At 45.5% G+C, this 17,537-nt stretch overlaps 1 long non-coding RNA gene across 1 annotated transcript in view; it reads right to left on the bottom strand.

The window, feature by feature from the left end:
- Nucleotides 1-4,082: 4,082 nt before the first annotated feature.
- Nucleotides 4,083-17,537, bottom strand: part of LOC138267752 (uncharacterized) — a 106,087-nt gene continuing 92,632 nt past the window's right edge. The window contains exon 3 of the long non-coding RNA XR_011199860.1: nt 4,083-6,656. This is a non-coding gene — a long non-coding RNA (uncharacterized lncRNA). The remainder of the gene's footprint in view (nt 6,657-17,537) is intronic.

The raw sequence follows: 17,537 nt of genomic DNA, 5'->3' as shown, positions 1-17,537 counted from the left end.
GTAGTAGGAATGGATCACAGGAGAAACAAGCATTTTCAATGCAAGGGGTCTCGCATTTGTTCGAGTTAGAGCTATTAGCGTTGTAAAGCAAAAAACAAACGCAGCGCGATCGCACTATGTAAAATGCAGCACGATCACGCTGCCTCGTATGTTTTTGGTACTTTACCAGTGCTGTGTAGGTGGGCTAAACACCGGAAAAGGCATGACGTATGCATGCCTTTCACAAATGAAAGCAAGCGGATTTTAAAAGGCAAGCCCACGAACCAATGTAAGTGACTGACCTGGCATAGGTGTGGTTTCAAGCCCAAAGAGAGATTACAGAATGGACGGAGCACTTCCTGCTCTCCCATAAAAACTGCTTTGACCAATCAGAATTATCAATGTTTTACATTTTGCATTGCCTGAGGGTTGATATTTTGGGGCTGGCCACGAATAAGTAGTGTACAGAATTAACACCTATGAAAAATGTTTTGCAATGGAAATATCCCCAAAAACATCTCAACAGGTTTACATCAAACAAAAACAAGGACCTATTCTAAGTCTGAGTAAAGTTACATCTTCATGCCAAGTGTCACATAATTCTATTTGGAATTTTTTGCTGTAGGGGAGAGCAAAAAAGCCAGTGGACTTAGTATGGAAAATGCTTTATTTGGATGACAAACTCAGTTTCTATTAGACCAGATGGCATTAGCTCTTTCGAAGAGGATGATCTGTTCTCAGTCTTCTCCCCATTTAACGTAAGGCAATTGTTCCTCATCCAGATGGCCACGTTAGTGGTGCAGTCCACAAAGTGACATCCGGTTGCTTCGACACAATCAGTGCGTGTCTTCTGCATAAGAGACTACTTCAAAGCCACAAGTTAGTCCAATCCCTGCAAGAGAAGCCATGTAGATATTAAATATTGTAGGGCATGGGTACTCACAAACATTTTCCCAGGGGCCACAAAGTTTGGTCTGTGGTGTGACCAAAGGCCTCACTGATGCTAGCAACGTGGCGATCAAAGAGAGGAGGGGCCTCTGGATGGGGAGTGGTTGTGGTGTCATGAGGGGGTTTAGGGGACAGCAAAGCATATAGATCTAGTGACTAAATCGCTCCGTGTGAATCCAGAAAACCTGGGATTAATCCCAGCTTCCCCACTTTACCAAATTGTGTGATCCTAGGCAATTGTTTTATTTCTCGCTCCCTTCATTTTCTTCATTATTGTATGTAGGAGGACCTCACAATGCATGACTTCAGTATGTATGCTGTGCGAACCCTTCTCCTGAGTTTTATTTAAAAAACTATGAAGTTGTTCAGGTATAATAGCAAATCAGGCCAATCAAAGAGTGCAGATAACAACTGACAATTAATTATTGGCATTGTTATCAAGGTGGGGGTATGAATGAATGTTTCTGAATTTATATTTGAAATCTATTGTTCTAAAAAAAAAATACTTCTCCATGCACTGATATAATCTGAAGTAGTAAGATGAAATGGTCCTGCTTGTAAATGAAAAACGCTTTTTGAAATTTTAAGAACCCTTATTATAGTTGCAGATGTTTGCTGCAAGATTTCTTTAAAAAATGAAAGTGTTCCTGCAGTTAAGCGGTTCAGGACACATTCCTTACTTCCTTTCTTTATCTTTAATAATGTTTAAATAAAGTATTGCCTGTTGAGTTCAGTAAACAACAGCCTAGTGCTACTGCTGCCCTGGGGGGCCACATGTAAAGGTCAAAAGGGCCGCATGCGCCCCCCTGGCCGTACTTTGAGTATCACTGGTGTGGGCTGAGATGAACCCTGGGGAACACCATGGGGACAGGGAAAGGGAGCATTGGGAGAGAGTGGGTAGGACAAGAGGGAGACAAGACAGCACTAGAGAGAGAGAGCGCAAAACCTAAAGCGGACAAGAGCGAGATACGGCTGGAGGGGTTATGTGGGAAGATGCTCACAGCAGAGAAGACAGGGGCAAGAGGACAAAAGGGAGTGGGTATAAGAAGCCGAGGGACTAAGGGCAAGAGAGAGGGAACAATGAAGATGAAACATAAGGAGGAAAAAAACAGAGGAAGAACAAAATTGTGAGAACGGGCAAGTGGGAGCAAAGAGGGAGGAGTGTAAAAGAGAATGAAAGAGAGTGAACACAATGGAGAAAGAGAGAGACAGAATGTATTTATTTATTTGTAGCACCTAGCACAAGTGTTGCGTTCCACTCTGAGGATGCTCCACGGTTTCCGGGTGTGGAAGACCGCTACTTTCTAGTTCCTTTGTCATGTGCACATGGCCCTTGACTTTCAAGGTCACTCTTTAGATTCTTGCTATCTTCAGAGCAGAATCTTTTTATAGTCCACCTAGAACCCTAAGATCTGCACATCAAGCTCTGCCCCATAACAGGTACATTTGCTGGAGTGGGAGACCGTTTGTTTTCTTATCTAGTGTCCCATCACTGGAACTCTTGTCCGCACAACCACCCGTCAACGTACAGTCTTCTTGTGTTTAAAAAGCTCTTAAAATCTTGAATGTTCTAAAATTCTTGATTCTTGAGGGTTTCCCACTGTGCACTTGTATTGTGTTTGACTGGATTGACGCAAGGATACCTCTTCAAGGTGAGTTTGGTGCATTATGAATTTAAATAACGGAACATAACCCCACTGTCCTGTTTCCCTCTTGCCCTGCCTCCACAGGTTCTCTATTGTCCTCTCTTCTTCTCTTGTCTTCTCGTCCTCTAGTTTCCTTCCCTTAGGTGCTCTTTTTTCTCTCTCTTCTTCTACTTTTCCTTTAATTTTATCCTCTTCTCTCTCTCTTGACCTCGTTCCTTTGTGTCCTCTAGCCCTGTCACCTTTTATTTCACTCACTTGTTTCCCTTGACATCTCTCTGCTCTACAAATTCAGGCCTCTCTTATCAACAGAGTGCTGCACCTCTGGGGGCTCGGGGTTAGGACCCGGGGCCCCAAGGATCATGCTCCCTCCTGCACACAGGACTCTATGGCCATGGGCAGGACAGGACTCTTTCTGAGTTGTGTCAGAGGCTTCTTGTTGCCGGTCCCACTTGATGTGGGATTAGCGACAGGAAAAGGAAGTGACTCGTGCAATCTGCACATCATTTCCACCACTACAGTTGCAATGGCCGGGACCTATTTAGGCCAGGCTGGCCCTGGCCACCTCCTTTTCATCAGTTGCCTTCGCGACAGCGGGAGCGGATTCTTGGTGCTAAAAATGGTGTGATTTACCCACTCATTCCCCTTTTCTTTGAGGGTGGTATTTATTGCTCCTCAACAGCAAGGGTGGGGAGGCCTCCATCTCAGAATTCTTAGAGCAGCACTGATGGCAGGGGAAGTAATCAGGATTATGTTAAAGGATTTTGACACCGGTTTGGGGTGTAGGCTCACGGTTCATCAGTGTAGGGCATGGGGCTGTAGCTCCTGGTCACACTTCTTGTAGTTCTGGAGAAGGTCTGGTGTTGGAGGGGGGCATAGATACATACAAGGGCACAGTAAATGGTGACCGCCCCTCAGTGATAGAAGTGGTTTCACCTGTATGGTACGTCTAAGATGAAGGGTTCCCTAGGCCTTAATGTTGGAGTGTTGTCAACAGAGACTCCATTGTAAAGAAGTATAAGCTCAACTTATTTCTGATTTCCATGTACTCATTCTCTTAACTCTGTTATATTCTGGATTTTTGTGCTGTATTTATCAACGCTTGCTATGGTTTGGTGTATATTTTCACTGACAACTTATAAGTCTGACCAATTCATGTTGTATTTTGTTTGTACATTAATAAACATGACCCGTTTACCCTAAAACCAGGTTGGTTACTTGTCATTGACTTGTTTGGGTTTGGGGGGTGGGGTCTGTGGTTTTCAGGAACTATCCTGTCTACTCGTTCACTCCTGTTTTACTCAGTTATGGACTTCGTTTGTTTCTCTTTGTCTTCTCTCTCCCTTTCCTTCCCTTGTTTTCTCTCTCTTTTCGCTTTCACTTGCACACTCTGAGGAACCAGGAAAGATTTGAACCCCACCCGGGGTCTCCTTCCCAGCGGTGGAGGGACACCCTTTATGTCCTCAGGGTCAATTCAGCAGAGAGTTCACAAATCAGACGGAGTCACCAACTGGAGGAATAAAGAGAAGTTTATTACATGGATTATAGCTCAAGCTAATACAGAGTCCCAGGACAGTCAAGTGACTATCCTACGGAGGCTGCCCCTTCACTCTGGGGCACCCAACCTTATATACACACAAAACTGCTTAGTCAGAGGACAACTCCACCCCTATCGTATTCAAGGTCCTCTGCGGTCTTCAGAATATTTCAGGGATACACGTGTGGTGGGAGAAGGTACAGATGCAGCTGGCAGGAGGTGGCAACGACCTGTACAAACTTGTTCTGGCAGTTACTGATTAAGCAAGACAATTCTCTGAACTGTAATTGGAAAAAGTAATATGGCAGCGATAAGCAGATTGCAGCCCAAGGCTGCGAGCACAAGGTCAATCATCAAAGTTCAGGAGGTTTGTCGAGCACATGGCAACATAATAAAGATAAACAGATGCCTAGCAGCTATGGTGTATGATTAACTTTATGTACATTTTCTCAATCCCTCCTTTTGCCATTGTGAGGCAAGTTTGAACGTCATTCAGTGTCTATGTTAATGGACATAAGGTCTTTTATCTCCTGCTCAAGGGACTGCATAGCCGTGTGTTAAGGAGGGCGAACAGGCCAGGGGGCAAAGGATGCCATACAGCAACCGCACAAAGCAGGTAGGCACTGTACACAAAGACAACATGTGAGGAATATAGCAGCAAGCACAAAAAGGAATATTAGTATCTTCCAGCCCCATTGGGAAATCAAGCCCCAAACCCAGTCGGTCAAGGACCATGTTCCTTCGTCTTGGTGTATTGTGGAAGCTATCATATGCAACCTTTGAATAGCTTTATACACTGAAGGGGCATTGTCTGATATATAAATGCAGCAGCTCGATCCGATCAAAGTACACACTTCACCACGGTCTGCCAAGATAATGTCAAGAAGCATTCTGTTTTGAAGAGTAACAAGGCGGTCAGCAGCGAGCTCTGCAGTGATGTTACTCAGAGCTCCTGCTGTTTCATTTATTGTTGCTTCCACGACTCGTGTGAGATGTCTGATATCCATACTGTTCATGATAGGGCCCCAAAATGGAAGGACTCCTTTAAAGTAGTCCAATGCTTCTTGTGCTGAGGTATCTTCTGCAGATATTACCCCTCTCCGAGTCCTGTGGTGTTGAGGGCCAGCTGTGTAAGTTGGTGGAAGTAACCAAGCAATGTAACACGTGCCGGTCCAGGTTGGTACCAAGGAGGTGTAGGCATTATTACCACAAACAAAATACGAGTTTCGTGATGGTATCATGGTAGGCCAATTAGTTCCATTCAATATTACTGTAGCATTACAGTTACTGGCACCTACACTTCTATTACCACTTTTCTGAAAACAAAGTGGAGCCTTGACATGTGTTACAAAAAATCTTCGGCCAATCCGGGGTGTGGTATTAAAGGATTAAAAATATATGTCAGTAGACCTATTTCGTCGGTCAGCATATTCTGACTTTTCTTCCTTTGTTCCATAAACTCTCGTTCCAGTGGGCCAGCATAACTGGTATAGGTGGGTGACCAATAGTCCGGAATTAGTAGCATCCATTGAGGTAGCCCAAATGGCTGATAGTTCATACCAGGCGCTGCAGGAGCCATCAAAAGAAAAAGGGAATGCAATATATGGCAACCCTCTTTGCACGGAACTCGGTAGCAAGCCACATATCCAACAATTTGTTCTATTTACAGCCAGCTGATGTTGATGTAACATAGATATGAAGGTATTGTTTTCATATTCCTTACGTCGTCCTTCCTCATGGGGTGGTAAGGAAACATGGCTGTGTTCTGGAGGCAGTGGCATAGTTGGTGAGACCTCTGAGTCAGAATCATGTATTACCCACCCAATGCAGGACAGAAGTACCAAAAATAGTATTGTTATGGTGAGACAAGCGATACGTGGGCCTAATAGTCTTTTTAAATTACTTATTTTCTTCTTTTTCCACTTGTCTTTTTCTATAACACCCATTTCTCTTTATTGCTTGTCCCACTAGCAGTTCAGTCCAACCTAGGTGCTGCCCGTGACTGGTGGTTGCTTCACTGTGGGGTGATTCCAGCAGTCCTATTGACACACTCTGGTCCGCCCCGACAGTCAAAATCACGGCCCTGCAGCTATCGTCAGACTTAATACAGGGGACAAGCAATCAGTTAATTGTTCATTTTCTTATTTTCGTGGGCGGAAATCGTATCTTGTGGACTGTGGTATGGTATGGTCAGGAAACAATTGTTCAGTGTGACCTAAATCTGAGGGAACCTCCTGCAGCACACTGTTGTTCTGTTTTTTATCACTGTGCGTAGTGTTGCTGAAATTGTCTTCAGTCGTAGGGTGGTCACCACTTTTTATTTCATCAGAGGGTACGAGTAGGGGTACTTTCTTAAAGTGGGATGCATGTATCCAATTCTTAGCTCCCTCGACTTTAACTGCCGTTCGAGTAGCAAGGAGGACCTGTCGCGGACCTTTCCATCGAGGTTCGAGACTCTTTTTCCGCTGGAAATTCTTTGTGAGGACCCAGTCTCCAGGTAGTATCTTGTGGCCTGGATCAGTGGATACAGATGGAAGTGCTTCACGCACCTGTTGGTGAATAGAACGCAAAGAATTAGTGAGTTCATTTAAATAGTCCATCAAAACAGAATGTTCTAGTTCTGAGTACTTGTGAGGTCGAGGGACCCCCCAGACATTTGCTGGCCTACCCATCACTATCTCATGGGGTGACAACCCTGATCTAGAGTGAGGCGTCATCCTGACAGACATTAAAGCCAGGGGCAACGCGTCCGGCCACCGTATACCGCGTTCTGCGCATATTTTTGACATCTTCAATTTAAGTGTGCCATTATATTTTTCAACTAGTCCTGCTGACTGGGGGTGGTTAGCTGCATGAAACCTCTAGCGGAGGCCCAACCCTTCACACACCCTTTTCATCACCTGCCCTACAAAATTACTCCCATTATCTGACCAGACACACCTTGGGACCCCAAACCGTGGGAAGAACTCCTTCAGAAGTACCTTTGCAGTGGTAAGGGCAGTATTATCTTTAGTAGGGTAAGCTTCTACCCACTTACTAAACATACAGACCACAACTAGGACATATTTCAAGATATTACACCTTTCCATCTCAATATAATCCATTTGTAGTACTTCAAAGGGATACGTTGGTGGGGAAAAATGCCTAGCGGGGACTGAGGCACCCTTCCCTATGTTATGTTGCAAACAAATCATGCAGGATTGAACCAGTTGGTCAGCTACTCTTCTGATATTTTTATTAGACCAAACCGGATCAAGCAAATCACAGATGCTTTTCGCACTAACGTGTGCAGGACCATGGGCCATAGTCACTACTGGCAGCACGAATGCATCGGGTAACATCTATCTTTCCCTCTGTGACAGATCTGTCCAGCACAGCGTATTTTCATCTAACTTGGCCTTCCCTTCTTCCCATTCCTTTCTCTCCTGTTCAGTTGCCTCATCCTGTATCTTCCTGACACTCTCTACCGTGTTCCCAAATATTTCATGGGGACGAACCTTCTCTGTACTATCTACCACATACATGTGTCCTGTCTTTGCGTACGCTGTATCTTTTGCTGTCTGATCGGCTAGGGCATTGCCCCGTCCAGTTTCATCCTTCACCTTTTTGTGTGCACTACACTTCATGATAGCCATTGTTTTGGGCAACGCCAGGGCAGAAAGTAAGTTAGTTATAAGGGTCCCATGTTGAATACGTGTCCCATGTGAAGTGAGGAATCCTCGTTCTGCCCACAAGCGACCAAAATTGTGTGCTACGCCAAATGCATACTGCCTGTATGTGTAAACATTCACATTAAGTCCTTTACTTAACTCACAGGCTCGTGTTAGAGCTATTAATTCTGCGGCCTGAGCAGAGTTATGTGGTATTCTAGCTGTTTCAACTACAGTGGTAGCTGTTGTAACTGCATAGGCTGCAGAGGTAGTGCCATCGGGTAGCTTGATGCATGAGCCATCTACGTATAATATGCCATCAGGGTCTCTCAGTGGAGTGTCCTGTAAGTCCACTCTCCCTTTTGTTTCATCCTCGGTCCGGAGAATGCAGTCATGTATGTCATCATAAGAATCTTCTGTTTTTTCAGTAATTGGCAATAGAGTGGCAGGATTGAGCGTGTTGCACCTTTTTAATGTTATATGACTAGCTAAAAGTGTCAGTTCATAAGTAGTTAATCGTGCATTAGTAAGATGCTGTGTTTTTGTTTTGTTTAATAGTGCGTCAACGGTGTGTGGGACCAACAGGGTGAGGGGTGAATGTATGACTATCCCGGCCAACTGGCGCACTGCGACCGCTGCAGCGGCTACTGCCCGTAGACAGCTCGGGAGTGCACGGGCCACTGGATCCAGTAGGGCCGAAAAATAAGCACAGGGGCGTTGTTTTCCGCCATGCTCTTGGGTTAACACTGATAGTGAACATCCATTTCTCTCGCTCACATTTAAATGAAAATCTTTACGATAATCAGGCGTACCCAGTACAGGTGCTGTGCAGAGTGTATTTTTCAATTAATCAAAACCAGACTGAAAATCATCATTCCATTCAATCTTTTCAGGACAATCTTTGTGGGTGAGATGCAAAAATGGTTTTATCAAAAGAGAATAATTAGGAATCCATTGACGACAGAAGGAGGTAATACCTATAAAGGCCCTAACGTCTCTCTGTGTCCTTGGAACCGGTATGTCTCGTATAGCTTGTATTCTTTCAGCCATCAACGTACATCCCTCCTTAGACAGGAGGTGTCCTAGGTATATAACCTCCTGTCTACAATATTGCAATTTGGAGAGGGAGACCTTATGGTGATGGTGTGCTAAATGTTTCAATAAGGCTACAGTGGCGGTCAGAAGACCGCCGGCCGGCCCAGTGGGACAGCCCCTCCAACAATGAAGCCGGCTCGGAATGGAGCTGGCGGAGTTGAAGGGGTGCGATGGGTGCAGTGGCACCCGTCGCGATTTTCACTGTCTGCTAAGCAGACAGTGAAAATCTTTGTGGGGCCCCCAGGGGCCCCACGGCACCCGTTCCCGCCATCCTGGTTCCGGCGGTGGACACCGCCAGAAACAGGCCGGCGGTAAGGGGGTCGGAATCCCCATGGCGGTGCTGCAAGCAGCGCCGCCATGGCGGGTTCCCTGGGCCAGCGGGAAACCGGCGGGAAACCGCCGGCTCCCCTTTTCCGACCGCAGCTTTACCGCCGCGGTCAGAATCGCCCAGGAAGCACCGCCAGCCTGTTGGCGGTGCTTCCGCTGCACTCCGCCATGGCGGTCATGGACCGCCAAGGTCAGAATGACCCCCAGTATCTGTTTTACAATTTTGTTCTGAAGTGGATGCTATTAAAAGGTCATCCACATATTGAACCAGCGTCGAGGAGCAAGGAAAAACAAGGGCATCTAATTGACCCTTGAGGGCCTGGCTAAAAATGCTAGGCGATTCAGTATAGCCTTGTGGAGCGCGACAGAACCGGAAACTGCGACCACCCAGTGAAAACCCAAAGATGTGTCTACTATCTGGATGAATGGGAATGCTAAAGAATGCATTCTTAAGATCGATAACAGAGAACCAAGTAGCGGAGGCAGGTATCATTGTTAATAATGTTGTAATGTCAGGAACAACAGGGAACTGGGGTATTACAATCTTATTGACCGCCCGTAAATCAATAACAAATCGGAGTCCTGCAGACGCAGTGCCATCAGATAATTTTTTATGAACAGGAAGGACAGGACTGTTACAATCATTACCACGCGTTTCTTCAATGACACCCAAATCAATCAACTGGGTCACAATATTTTTTAGTTGTTGTTCAGTGTGTTGGGATAATTTGTATTGGGGAAGACGAGGCAATTTGGCATTGGCTTTCAAGCGTATGACATACAGTGGTATGTCCAGACATCCAACATCGCCCTTATGTGTGGCCCATAAAATGTCTGGCAAATCTCGAAGTTCGGGTGGAAGTGGTTTTGACAAAAATTGTGACGGGGAAATATTTGGACCTAGAGTGACATGAACTCCATCCGGAGAGCAATAAATGGTGGCGTACAATTTCTTTAATAAGTCCAAACCCAATAAATTCTCACTACAGGCCGAAGTAAGAATGAGAGGGGAGCTAATGGTGTAAGGACCTATAGCAACATGCAGCGGCTGGGAGACGGGGTTAGCCACCGGAACACCAGAAAAACCCATTACGTTAATATTGCCAGACAAAGGGACCCCTTGGCCCTCTTCCTGTTTAACAGAACTTTTGGTGGCCCCAGTATCTACCAAAAAAACATGTGGAGTACCGTCTAATTGTACCTCAACGTGAGGGCCATTCTGCCTAACAGGAGTAGAAACTGGTCCCACCCCCCTCTGTCGAAGACTGTCCTAGTCAAAGGAGGACCCCTGACCTTCATACGCATCATAGTCGTCATTCAAATATTGACGCTGGGATGAAGCATCAAAAAAATTCGGGCAGGGGGTACTGTGGGACCGTGAAGGGGCCTGCTGGCGGGGTCTGTCTGCAGGACCAGACCTACTGCGTGGTCTGCAGTCCTGTTGCGGTGGGGGCATGGGGCGGCCTGTGGAGTTGTCCTTATTGGGGCAGTCATTCTTCCAGTGGCCCTCCTGCTTGCAATAGGCGCACTGATTGTAGGAGAGGGAAGAACGGGGAGGGCGTTGGGACTGCCTTCTGTCATTGGGAGGTCCTTGTGACCTTGATCTGGACTGCTGTTGATGGGGCTGAGGGTAGGCCTGCTGAAATAACACCTTTGTTTTCAACTCCTTCGTTTTTTTCTCGTTCTTTTCTTGTTCTTCTATCTCCCTGTTCTCATAATATTGGGCCATTGTCAATATTCCAGTGGCAGTAGAGACTGGCCACGTACTTTCACACAATTTCAATTTTCCCTTTATGTCTGGTAATAAATTGTCCACGGATTTGTCAACAAAGAGTCTTATCCCCCCTTCAGTAGTCATGTCTTGGCCGCTGTAATCAGAAAAGACACCCTCAAATCTTGTATAAAAGTCTGAAACACCCTCGTCCTTTTTCTGTTTGCAGGCGGCCAATTTATCCCAATTTATCCTGTGTGGTGCAAGTATGGTCTTCAATAAATCCAAAATACGCAGTGGGAGAGCCAATATAAGTGAGTCTGGTTTCGCTCCCCCAACCCTGTCTATTTCTGCTGCTTGCAATTGGTCCCATGTGCCCCCTAGTTCAGCATGGTCGTGCCTCCGTATTTTTGTCCATACTTCCTGCGGGACTACTGCTGCATTAACATGTCAATACCGGACAACGTCATAGTACATGATTCAAGAATTTGTTGCAATTCTTTATTATATCCTGCAGGGTTCTTACGGGTCAGGTAAGGCAGCTTTTAGGGTATATGTTTCAGATCTTTTCCATGGGGTGTGTACCGACATTTGTTGAAAATGCCCTGCGGTAATAACTTGGTCAGCGTCACCCGTCACCGGTTCTCGCCAAACCGGCGGAACCTCTCTCATGGGAAACATGGATGCCCTTATAGAAGGGCTACATGTCCACAGGCGGTCCCTATATACAAGAAGAGTAACAACATAATCATGTAGACCAGAACCAAACGGCAGCCCAGTAGAGGTGCGTTTTCGGAGGTCCACCAATCCCGGGGGAGCTGAGGAACCATCATCCTCATATTCTTGTATTATAATGTTGCACATAAGGGTGGCTGCATGTAACTGAACTAAACTATCCCATTGTTTCATAGTGTGGACAATGTCCCTGACCCCATATTCATTCCAATTAGTCATCCACCTCCGTGTCATTTCTTCAATGACATCTTCCTCTTGTGAATTAGAGAACAAATGTCCGCGCAGGGTGCACTTTCGCAGGGTCATGGGGTGGGGGGTATGTGTGGTGTCTAAACAGGAGTCAGGGTTGAGCCAAACAGGGGCTAGTCGAGGGGTGGGTACAGTCGGGCGGGGTGTATCCTCTATAGGTCTGGTGACAGGAGGGGTGGTGGTGGGTGGCGGAGCACTCGCCTGAGATCCAACCGGGGGTGGCACAATAGGGTCACCTGGTGCAGGTTGAGGATGTAGTGTAGGATATATTGGTGGAGTATATAACAGGGGCTTATCTAACATATCGTTTAAAAGGGGGTCTTCCTCTTGTGGCTTATCCACTACTGTCCTGGAAGGGTAACACTTATCAGTTTGTAAGTGAAGCCTTCGGTCATGTTCTAAAATTTTCTGTTGATGTACAGCTACGTCAGAGTCATATACCTTTTCAGTCACCGTCCTGGTCTTATGTCTCTGTAATTCTTTCTCTGCCTTCCTACGTATTTGGTCTGCTTCTTTCTGCCAAGTCCGTAGTGAATCAAACATCCCTGGTCTACTTTTTGTCACAAACAAACGTTCCTGCAAATAGTCTAATTTATCAAATGTCCCGTGAATAGGCCATTGTAAATCAGAACTACCTTTGGTTCTTTTTCTCTATATATCAGACCAAATAATCGGACCTATGCCATATTTAACATATATATCATAATTCGGAGTCCCGGCCGGAGGAGCGGGGCATGTTTCCTCCAGGCGGGAGTCCCTACTGCAAAGACAACAACACAATTTCCTGAAACAACTGAACGCGGGCATTCTTCCAGTATATTTTTTAAAAAAAATCTTACATCAGTGGTTTGAATATACCAAATAAGTGGCAAATATGCCTTTTGCTTCCTATATACTTAAATTACAACTGAGGTCAGTCTTACCACTGACGTCGGTCTTTGCAAAGAGCGATAGAAACCGTACAATACTCACAGACCTATTTTTAGACAGTAATCTTTCAACTCCCGTCCTTACCTGACACTTCTGTTATAGTCCAACAGTTGGGGACTCCAGTAGTTCACGGAAAACAGAGACCCGAATTCAGACAGCGCCAGGAGAAGTCGAGCCGGCTGGAAGACACACAGTGGAGATCCGCAGGTCCACGACAGAGAACGAAGCTCAGAATCTGGTGTGGGGCGCCTCCCTTGGAAATCCAATCGTGAGTCCTCCGTCACCTGGTCGGTCCCCTGGATGCCTGACTCGGGTCCCTGTTCGGGCGCCAACTGAGGAACCAGGAAAGATTTGACCCCCACCCGGGGTCTCCTTCCCAGCGGTGGAGGGACACCCTTTATGTCCTCAGGGTCAATTTAGCAGAGAGTTCACAAATCAGACGGAGTCACCAACTGGAGGAATAAAGAGAAGTTTATTACATGGATTATAGCTCGAGCTAATACAGAGTCTCAGGACAGTCAAGTGACTATCCTACGGAGGCTGCCCCTTCATTCTGGGGCACCCAACCTTATATACACACAAAACTGCTTAGTCAGAGGACAACTCCACCCCTATCGTATTCAAGGTCCTCTGCGGTCTTCAGAATATTTCAGGGATACACGTGTGGTGGGAGAAGGTACAGATGCAGCTGGCAGGAGGTGGCAACGACCTGTACAAACTTGTTCTGGCAGTTATTGATTAAGCACGACAATTCTCTGAACTGTAATTGGAAAAAGTAATATGGCAGCGATAAGCAGATTGCAGCCCAAGGCTGCGAGCACAAGGTCAATCATCAAAGTTCACTATAACAAAAAAATTAACGGAGCACTCCTTAAGTAATTAATTTGAAATCCTAACTGTATATATGGAATCAAAACATAGGGGGTGATTCAGACCTTGGCGGACGCCGTCCGCCAAGGTTCCGCCGCCGAATGACCACACCGCGGTCAAAAGACCGCGGCGGCCATTCAGACATTTCTGCTGGGCCGGCGGGCGCTCTCCAAAAGAGCGCCCGCCGGCCCAGCAGAAATGCCCCTGCAACGAGGACGCCGGCTCAGAATTGAGCCGGCGTAGTTGCAGGGGTGCGACGGGTGCAGTTGCACCCGTCGCGTATTTCAGTGTCTGCAAAGCAGACACTGAAATACTTTGCGGGGCCCTCTTACGGGGGCCCCTGCAGTGCCCATGCCATTGGCATGGGCACTGCAGGGGCCCCCAGGGGCCCCGCGGCACCCCCTACCGCCATCCTGTTCATGGCGGGTTTCCCGCCATGAACTGGATGGCGGTAGGGGGTGTCTGAATCCCCATGGCGGCGGAGCGCGCCCCGCCGCCATGGAGGATTCATTGGGGCAGCGGTAAACCGGCGGGAGACCGCCGGTTTACCCTTTCTGACCGCGGCTGAACCGCCGCGGTCAGAATGCCCTCGGGAGCACCGCCAGCCTGTTGGCGGTGCTCCCGTGGTCGGTGACCCTGGCGGTCACCGGCCGCCAGGGTCAGAATGACCCCCATAGTGTCACAGAATGTCATAAATGCTCATAAAGTGATAGATGAGGATAACATAAATGTGTGATGGTTCCAAGACTAGGCTGTGTCAGTTATTGATTTTAATACAAAAGTTACCAAAATATGAAGCAATAACTATAAAACAAACAAAAAAAGGTACATAAATATCACAAAAATATCACAAACACATCAAATAAAAACATACATGCCACACATTTAACATAAACAATCTAATCCAATTAGAGACAGAAGTTCTTCCAAAAGGAGCTTAAAGTCCAGACACCAAAAATCCCAATCAGTTCATAGGAAGTGGTGTACAATGTCCAATCAATTGACTTTGGGCAGTGAGAGTTCTTGTCCTCCAGTGTAAGCAGATTGATTTGCAAATTTCCGATCACATTCAGCCGACACGTGTTTCGTCCTGTGAAGGACTTTATCAAGGCTGACAAAAACAAATCATATCACTCTTTGTAATCACTTGTTTTATATTACTACTTCAAATAATCTCAACCAAAGTCTTAAAGTCAAAGTCTATGATCAATTTCCCTGAGAACCACCACATGCAAGTGAAATTGTTAAAACCAAAAACAAGTGCAATTATCGTGACTCCTATATCAAATTGCCACAGTTATCCCATCAAACACATGTGTATTAGGGACAAACCGAAATCAACATTCCAAGTCTTACACACTATTATTTCTATTGTATTCCAAGAGATATAATCATATCATTTTAGTAACCAAAGAAAGAAATAACAACTGTATTATATTCATGCAGGTTAGTATTGCTAACTTAAACCTAGAGAGTGAATGTCATAAGTGTCTAAGAGATCAGAGACTCAAAATGATCACATGAGTCATATATAACATAGCCCAGTAACCCAGTTTCCAGCTCCAAGGTGGTGAGGGATTATTGAATAATGTACCTTATCTTCCTGTGCTCAATACTGTATATACTATTCCAGTAATGGTTACCCAATTGAATGCCGAAAAACTGTGCATCTGTAAAAGAGCATAGTAGATCTCCAATGTACAATAGACCAAATCACATGTACTGAGCACACATTGGTCAACCTAAGTACTACACCAACCTGTGTTCAATTGTCTCTAGTCAAAACATTCCCAGTTGGATATGTTAGGTTGTGATAGTATAATCAAGATGTGGCTTCCACAGCTAATTCAAAAATTCAAGCATTGCTTTTATCTGCAACATATTATGAAATGAAAAAGTTTGTAAACAGTAGCAGAACATTAACCTCCTGAAAGTAAGTACAGCCACAGCAACTAATTCCCAATCGTTACAAATATCCAACAAGTACACACATGTATGCTAAATGAACCCCATATCTGTGAAGCATTATCCAAATGTCTCTTACCCTGTTACTTCCGAATCCGACCGTAATTAAGCCCCCTTCCGCATCGCTATCGAGAAACCGATTGACTATCGGACTTGTCCTTTTATGTTTGATAAACATAGAAGTAGGACACCGATATGTGTACGCCTTCTGTTGTTCTTCTGACTAGCCAAATGGCCGTAATTGAACAGCGGCCGCAATCTTGAAATTTCAACCGCATTGATATACAAATACCACACCAAAACGCTCACCAATTTGACAGAGACACGTTGAAAACCTGCAAAGTACCCAAAAAGAAGGGAAATCAGTTATATAAGCTAACAATGACATTAGCCCAACTACTCCATTATTCATGTACTCCTGATTTGAACAACCGAGTTTATGCACGTACCCACGGTTGGTTCAACAATACAAGCGCCATCTTAGGGGAATTCACAATATGCTTACTGGTGTACTAGTTCTCAAATACAGAGCGCACCTCTCTTAAATTAGAGGGAGGTGCAACCTGTATATTTACACTGATAAGCAAAGTGTTGATCTAAATGCAGATCCACCTTTGTATATAGAGTCCTATATGATGTAAAATATCAGCTTACGAAATTACCATTCTGAAAAACAAGAACCCAAACCGATAAAGTTGAGACTTGTTATGGTAGAACATTACCACAAAATGGGAAATGAAGTAGAGCTATATGTAATTAGTTATTTCCTTATACTTTACTCCATATATCTATAGAAATCCCAAGACCCCGGCGCACACCAAGAAAACACAAACTGAACTATCTTATGTACTGCTTTTTGTGTGCTTGTGAAAAGTTATATCAATGCAGTCAAACTTGTTAACCTATGTTATTCGTGCAACGGGCAAGTAGTCTTATAATTGTGCACATTAGTAGATGTAATGGTGTGTCATGCAATTTATAGGTACACTATACTACAATATGTAGTGCACATCCCCAGATCCAATAACGGAGCAAGGATATCCTCAATGTTTTTACAAGAGCATGTGAAATCATAAAAAATGATACATTTCGTGATCTACATTCATCAAACTTCAGGAGGTTTGTTGAGCACATGGCATCATAATAAAGATAAACAGATGCCTAGCAGCTATGGTGTATGATTAACTTTATGTACATTTTCTCAACTCTGGCCCTCATTATGACATTGGCGGTAAGTACCGCTTACCACCATGCTGACTGCCGCCAACATACCGCTGCCGCAGCGGATTACCACCAACCATATAATGACCCACACATAGCAATCTGTCACTTTACAGCCACACACAAGTCCGCCAGCCCAAAGGTCATGATAAACTGGCGGTAGCAGAACCCACACCGTTACGCCAACAGAACAACGCCTACAGCATTATGACCCACAAATCACCACTGCAGACATTCAATGGCGCTAAACCATTGGTGGTACATAGCGCTGCGCTCCAAATACACACAACCTAACAAAACAACACCACATTGGACAATTCAAACTACACACACCTGACACGCACACCCACCCCACACCCACACACCCACACCACTATAAAACACACACCCACATTACCCACAACCCTCTACGATTAAAAACAAATGCCACAAGAGAGATAGCAAGACCACAGACAAGAGCACAGCCACACACCACCATCACCTATACACCATCCACGCACCTTACATCACACACCCCAACACATCACCCCACACACCCTCACCCACACCACTCACACTACATCTGTGGCACCACAACGACACCCCAGGTTCTCAGAGGAGGAGCTAAGGGTCATGGTGGAGGAAATCATCCGGGTAGAGCCACAGCTATTCGGATCACAGGTGCAGCAGACATCCAT

The sequence above is a fragment of the Pleurodeles waltl genome, chromosome 12 (genome assembly GCF_031143425.1).
Source record: "Pleurodeles waltl isolate 20211129_DDA chromosome 12, aPleWal1.hap1.20221129, whole genome shotgun sequence".
Lineage (NCBI taxonomy): Eukaryota > Metazoa > Chordata > Amphibia > Caudata > Salamandridae > Pleurodeles > Pleurodeles waltl.
Note: the sequence above shows the minus strand (reverse complement) of the source record. Positions and strands in the feature narration are given on the sequence as shown.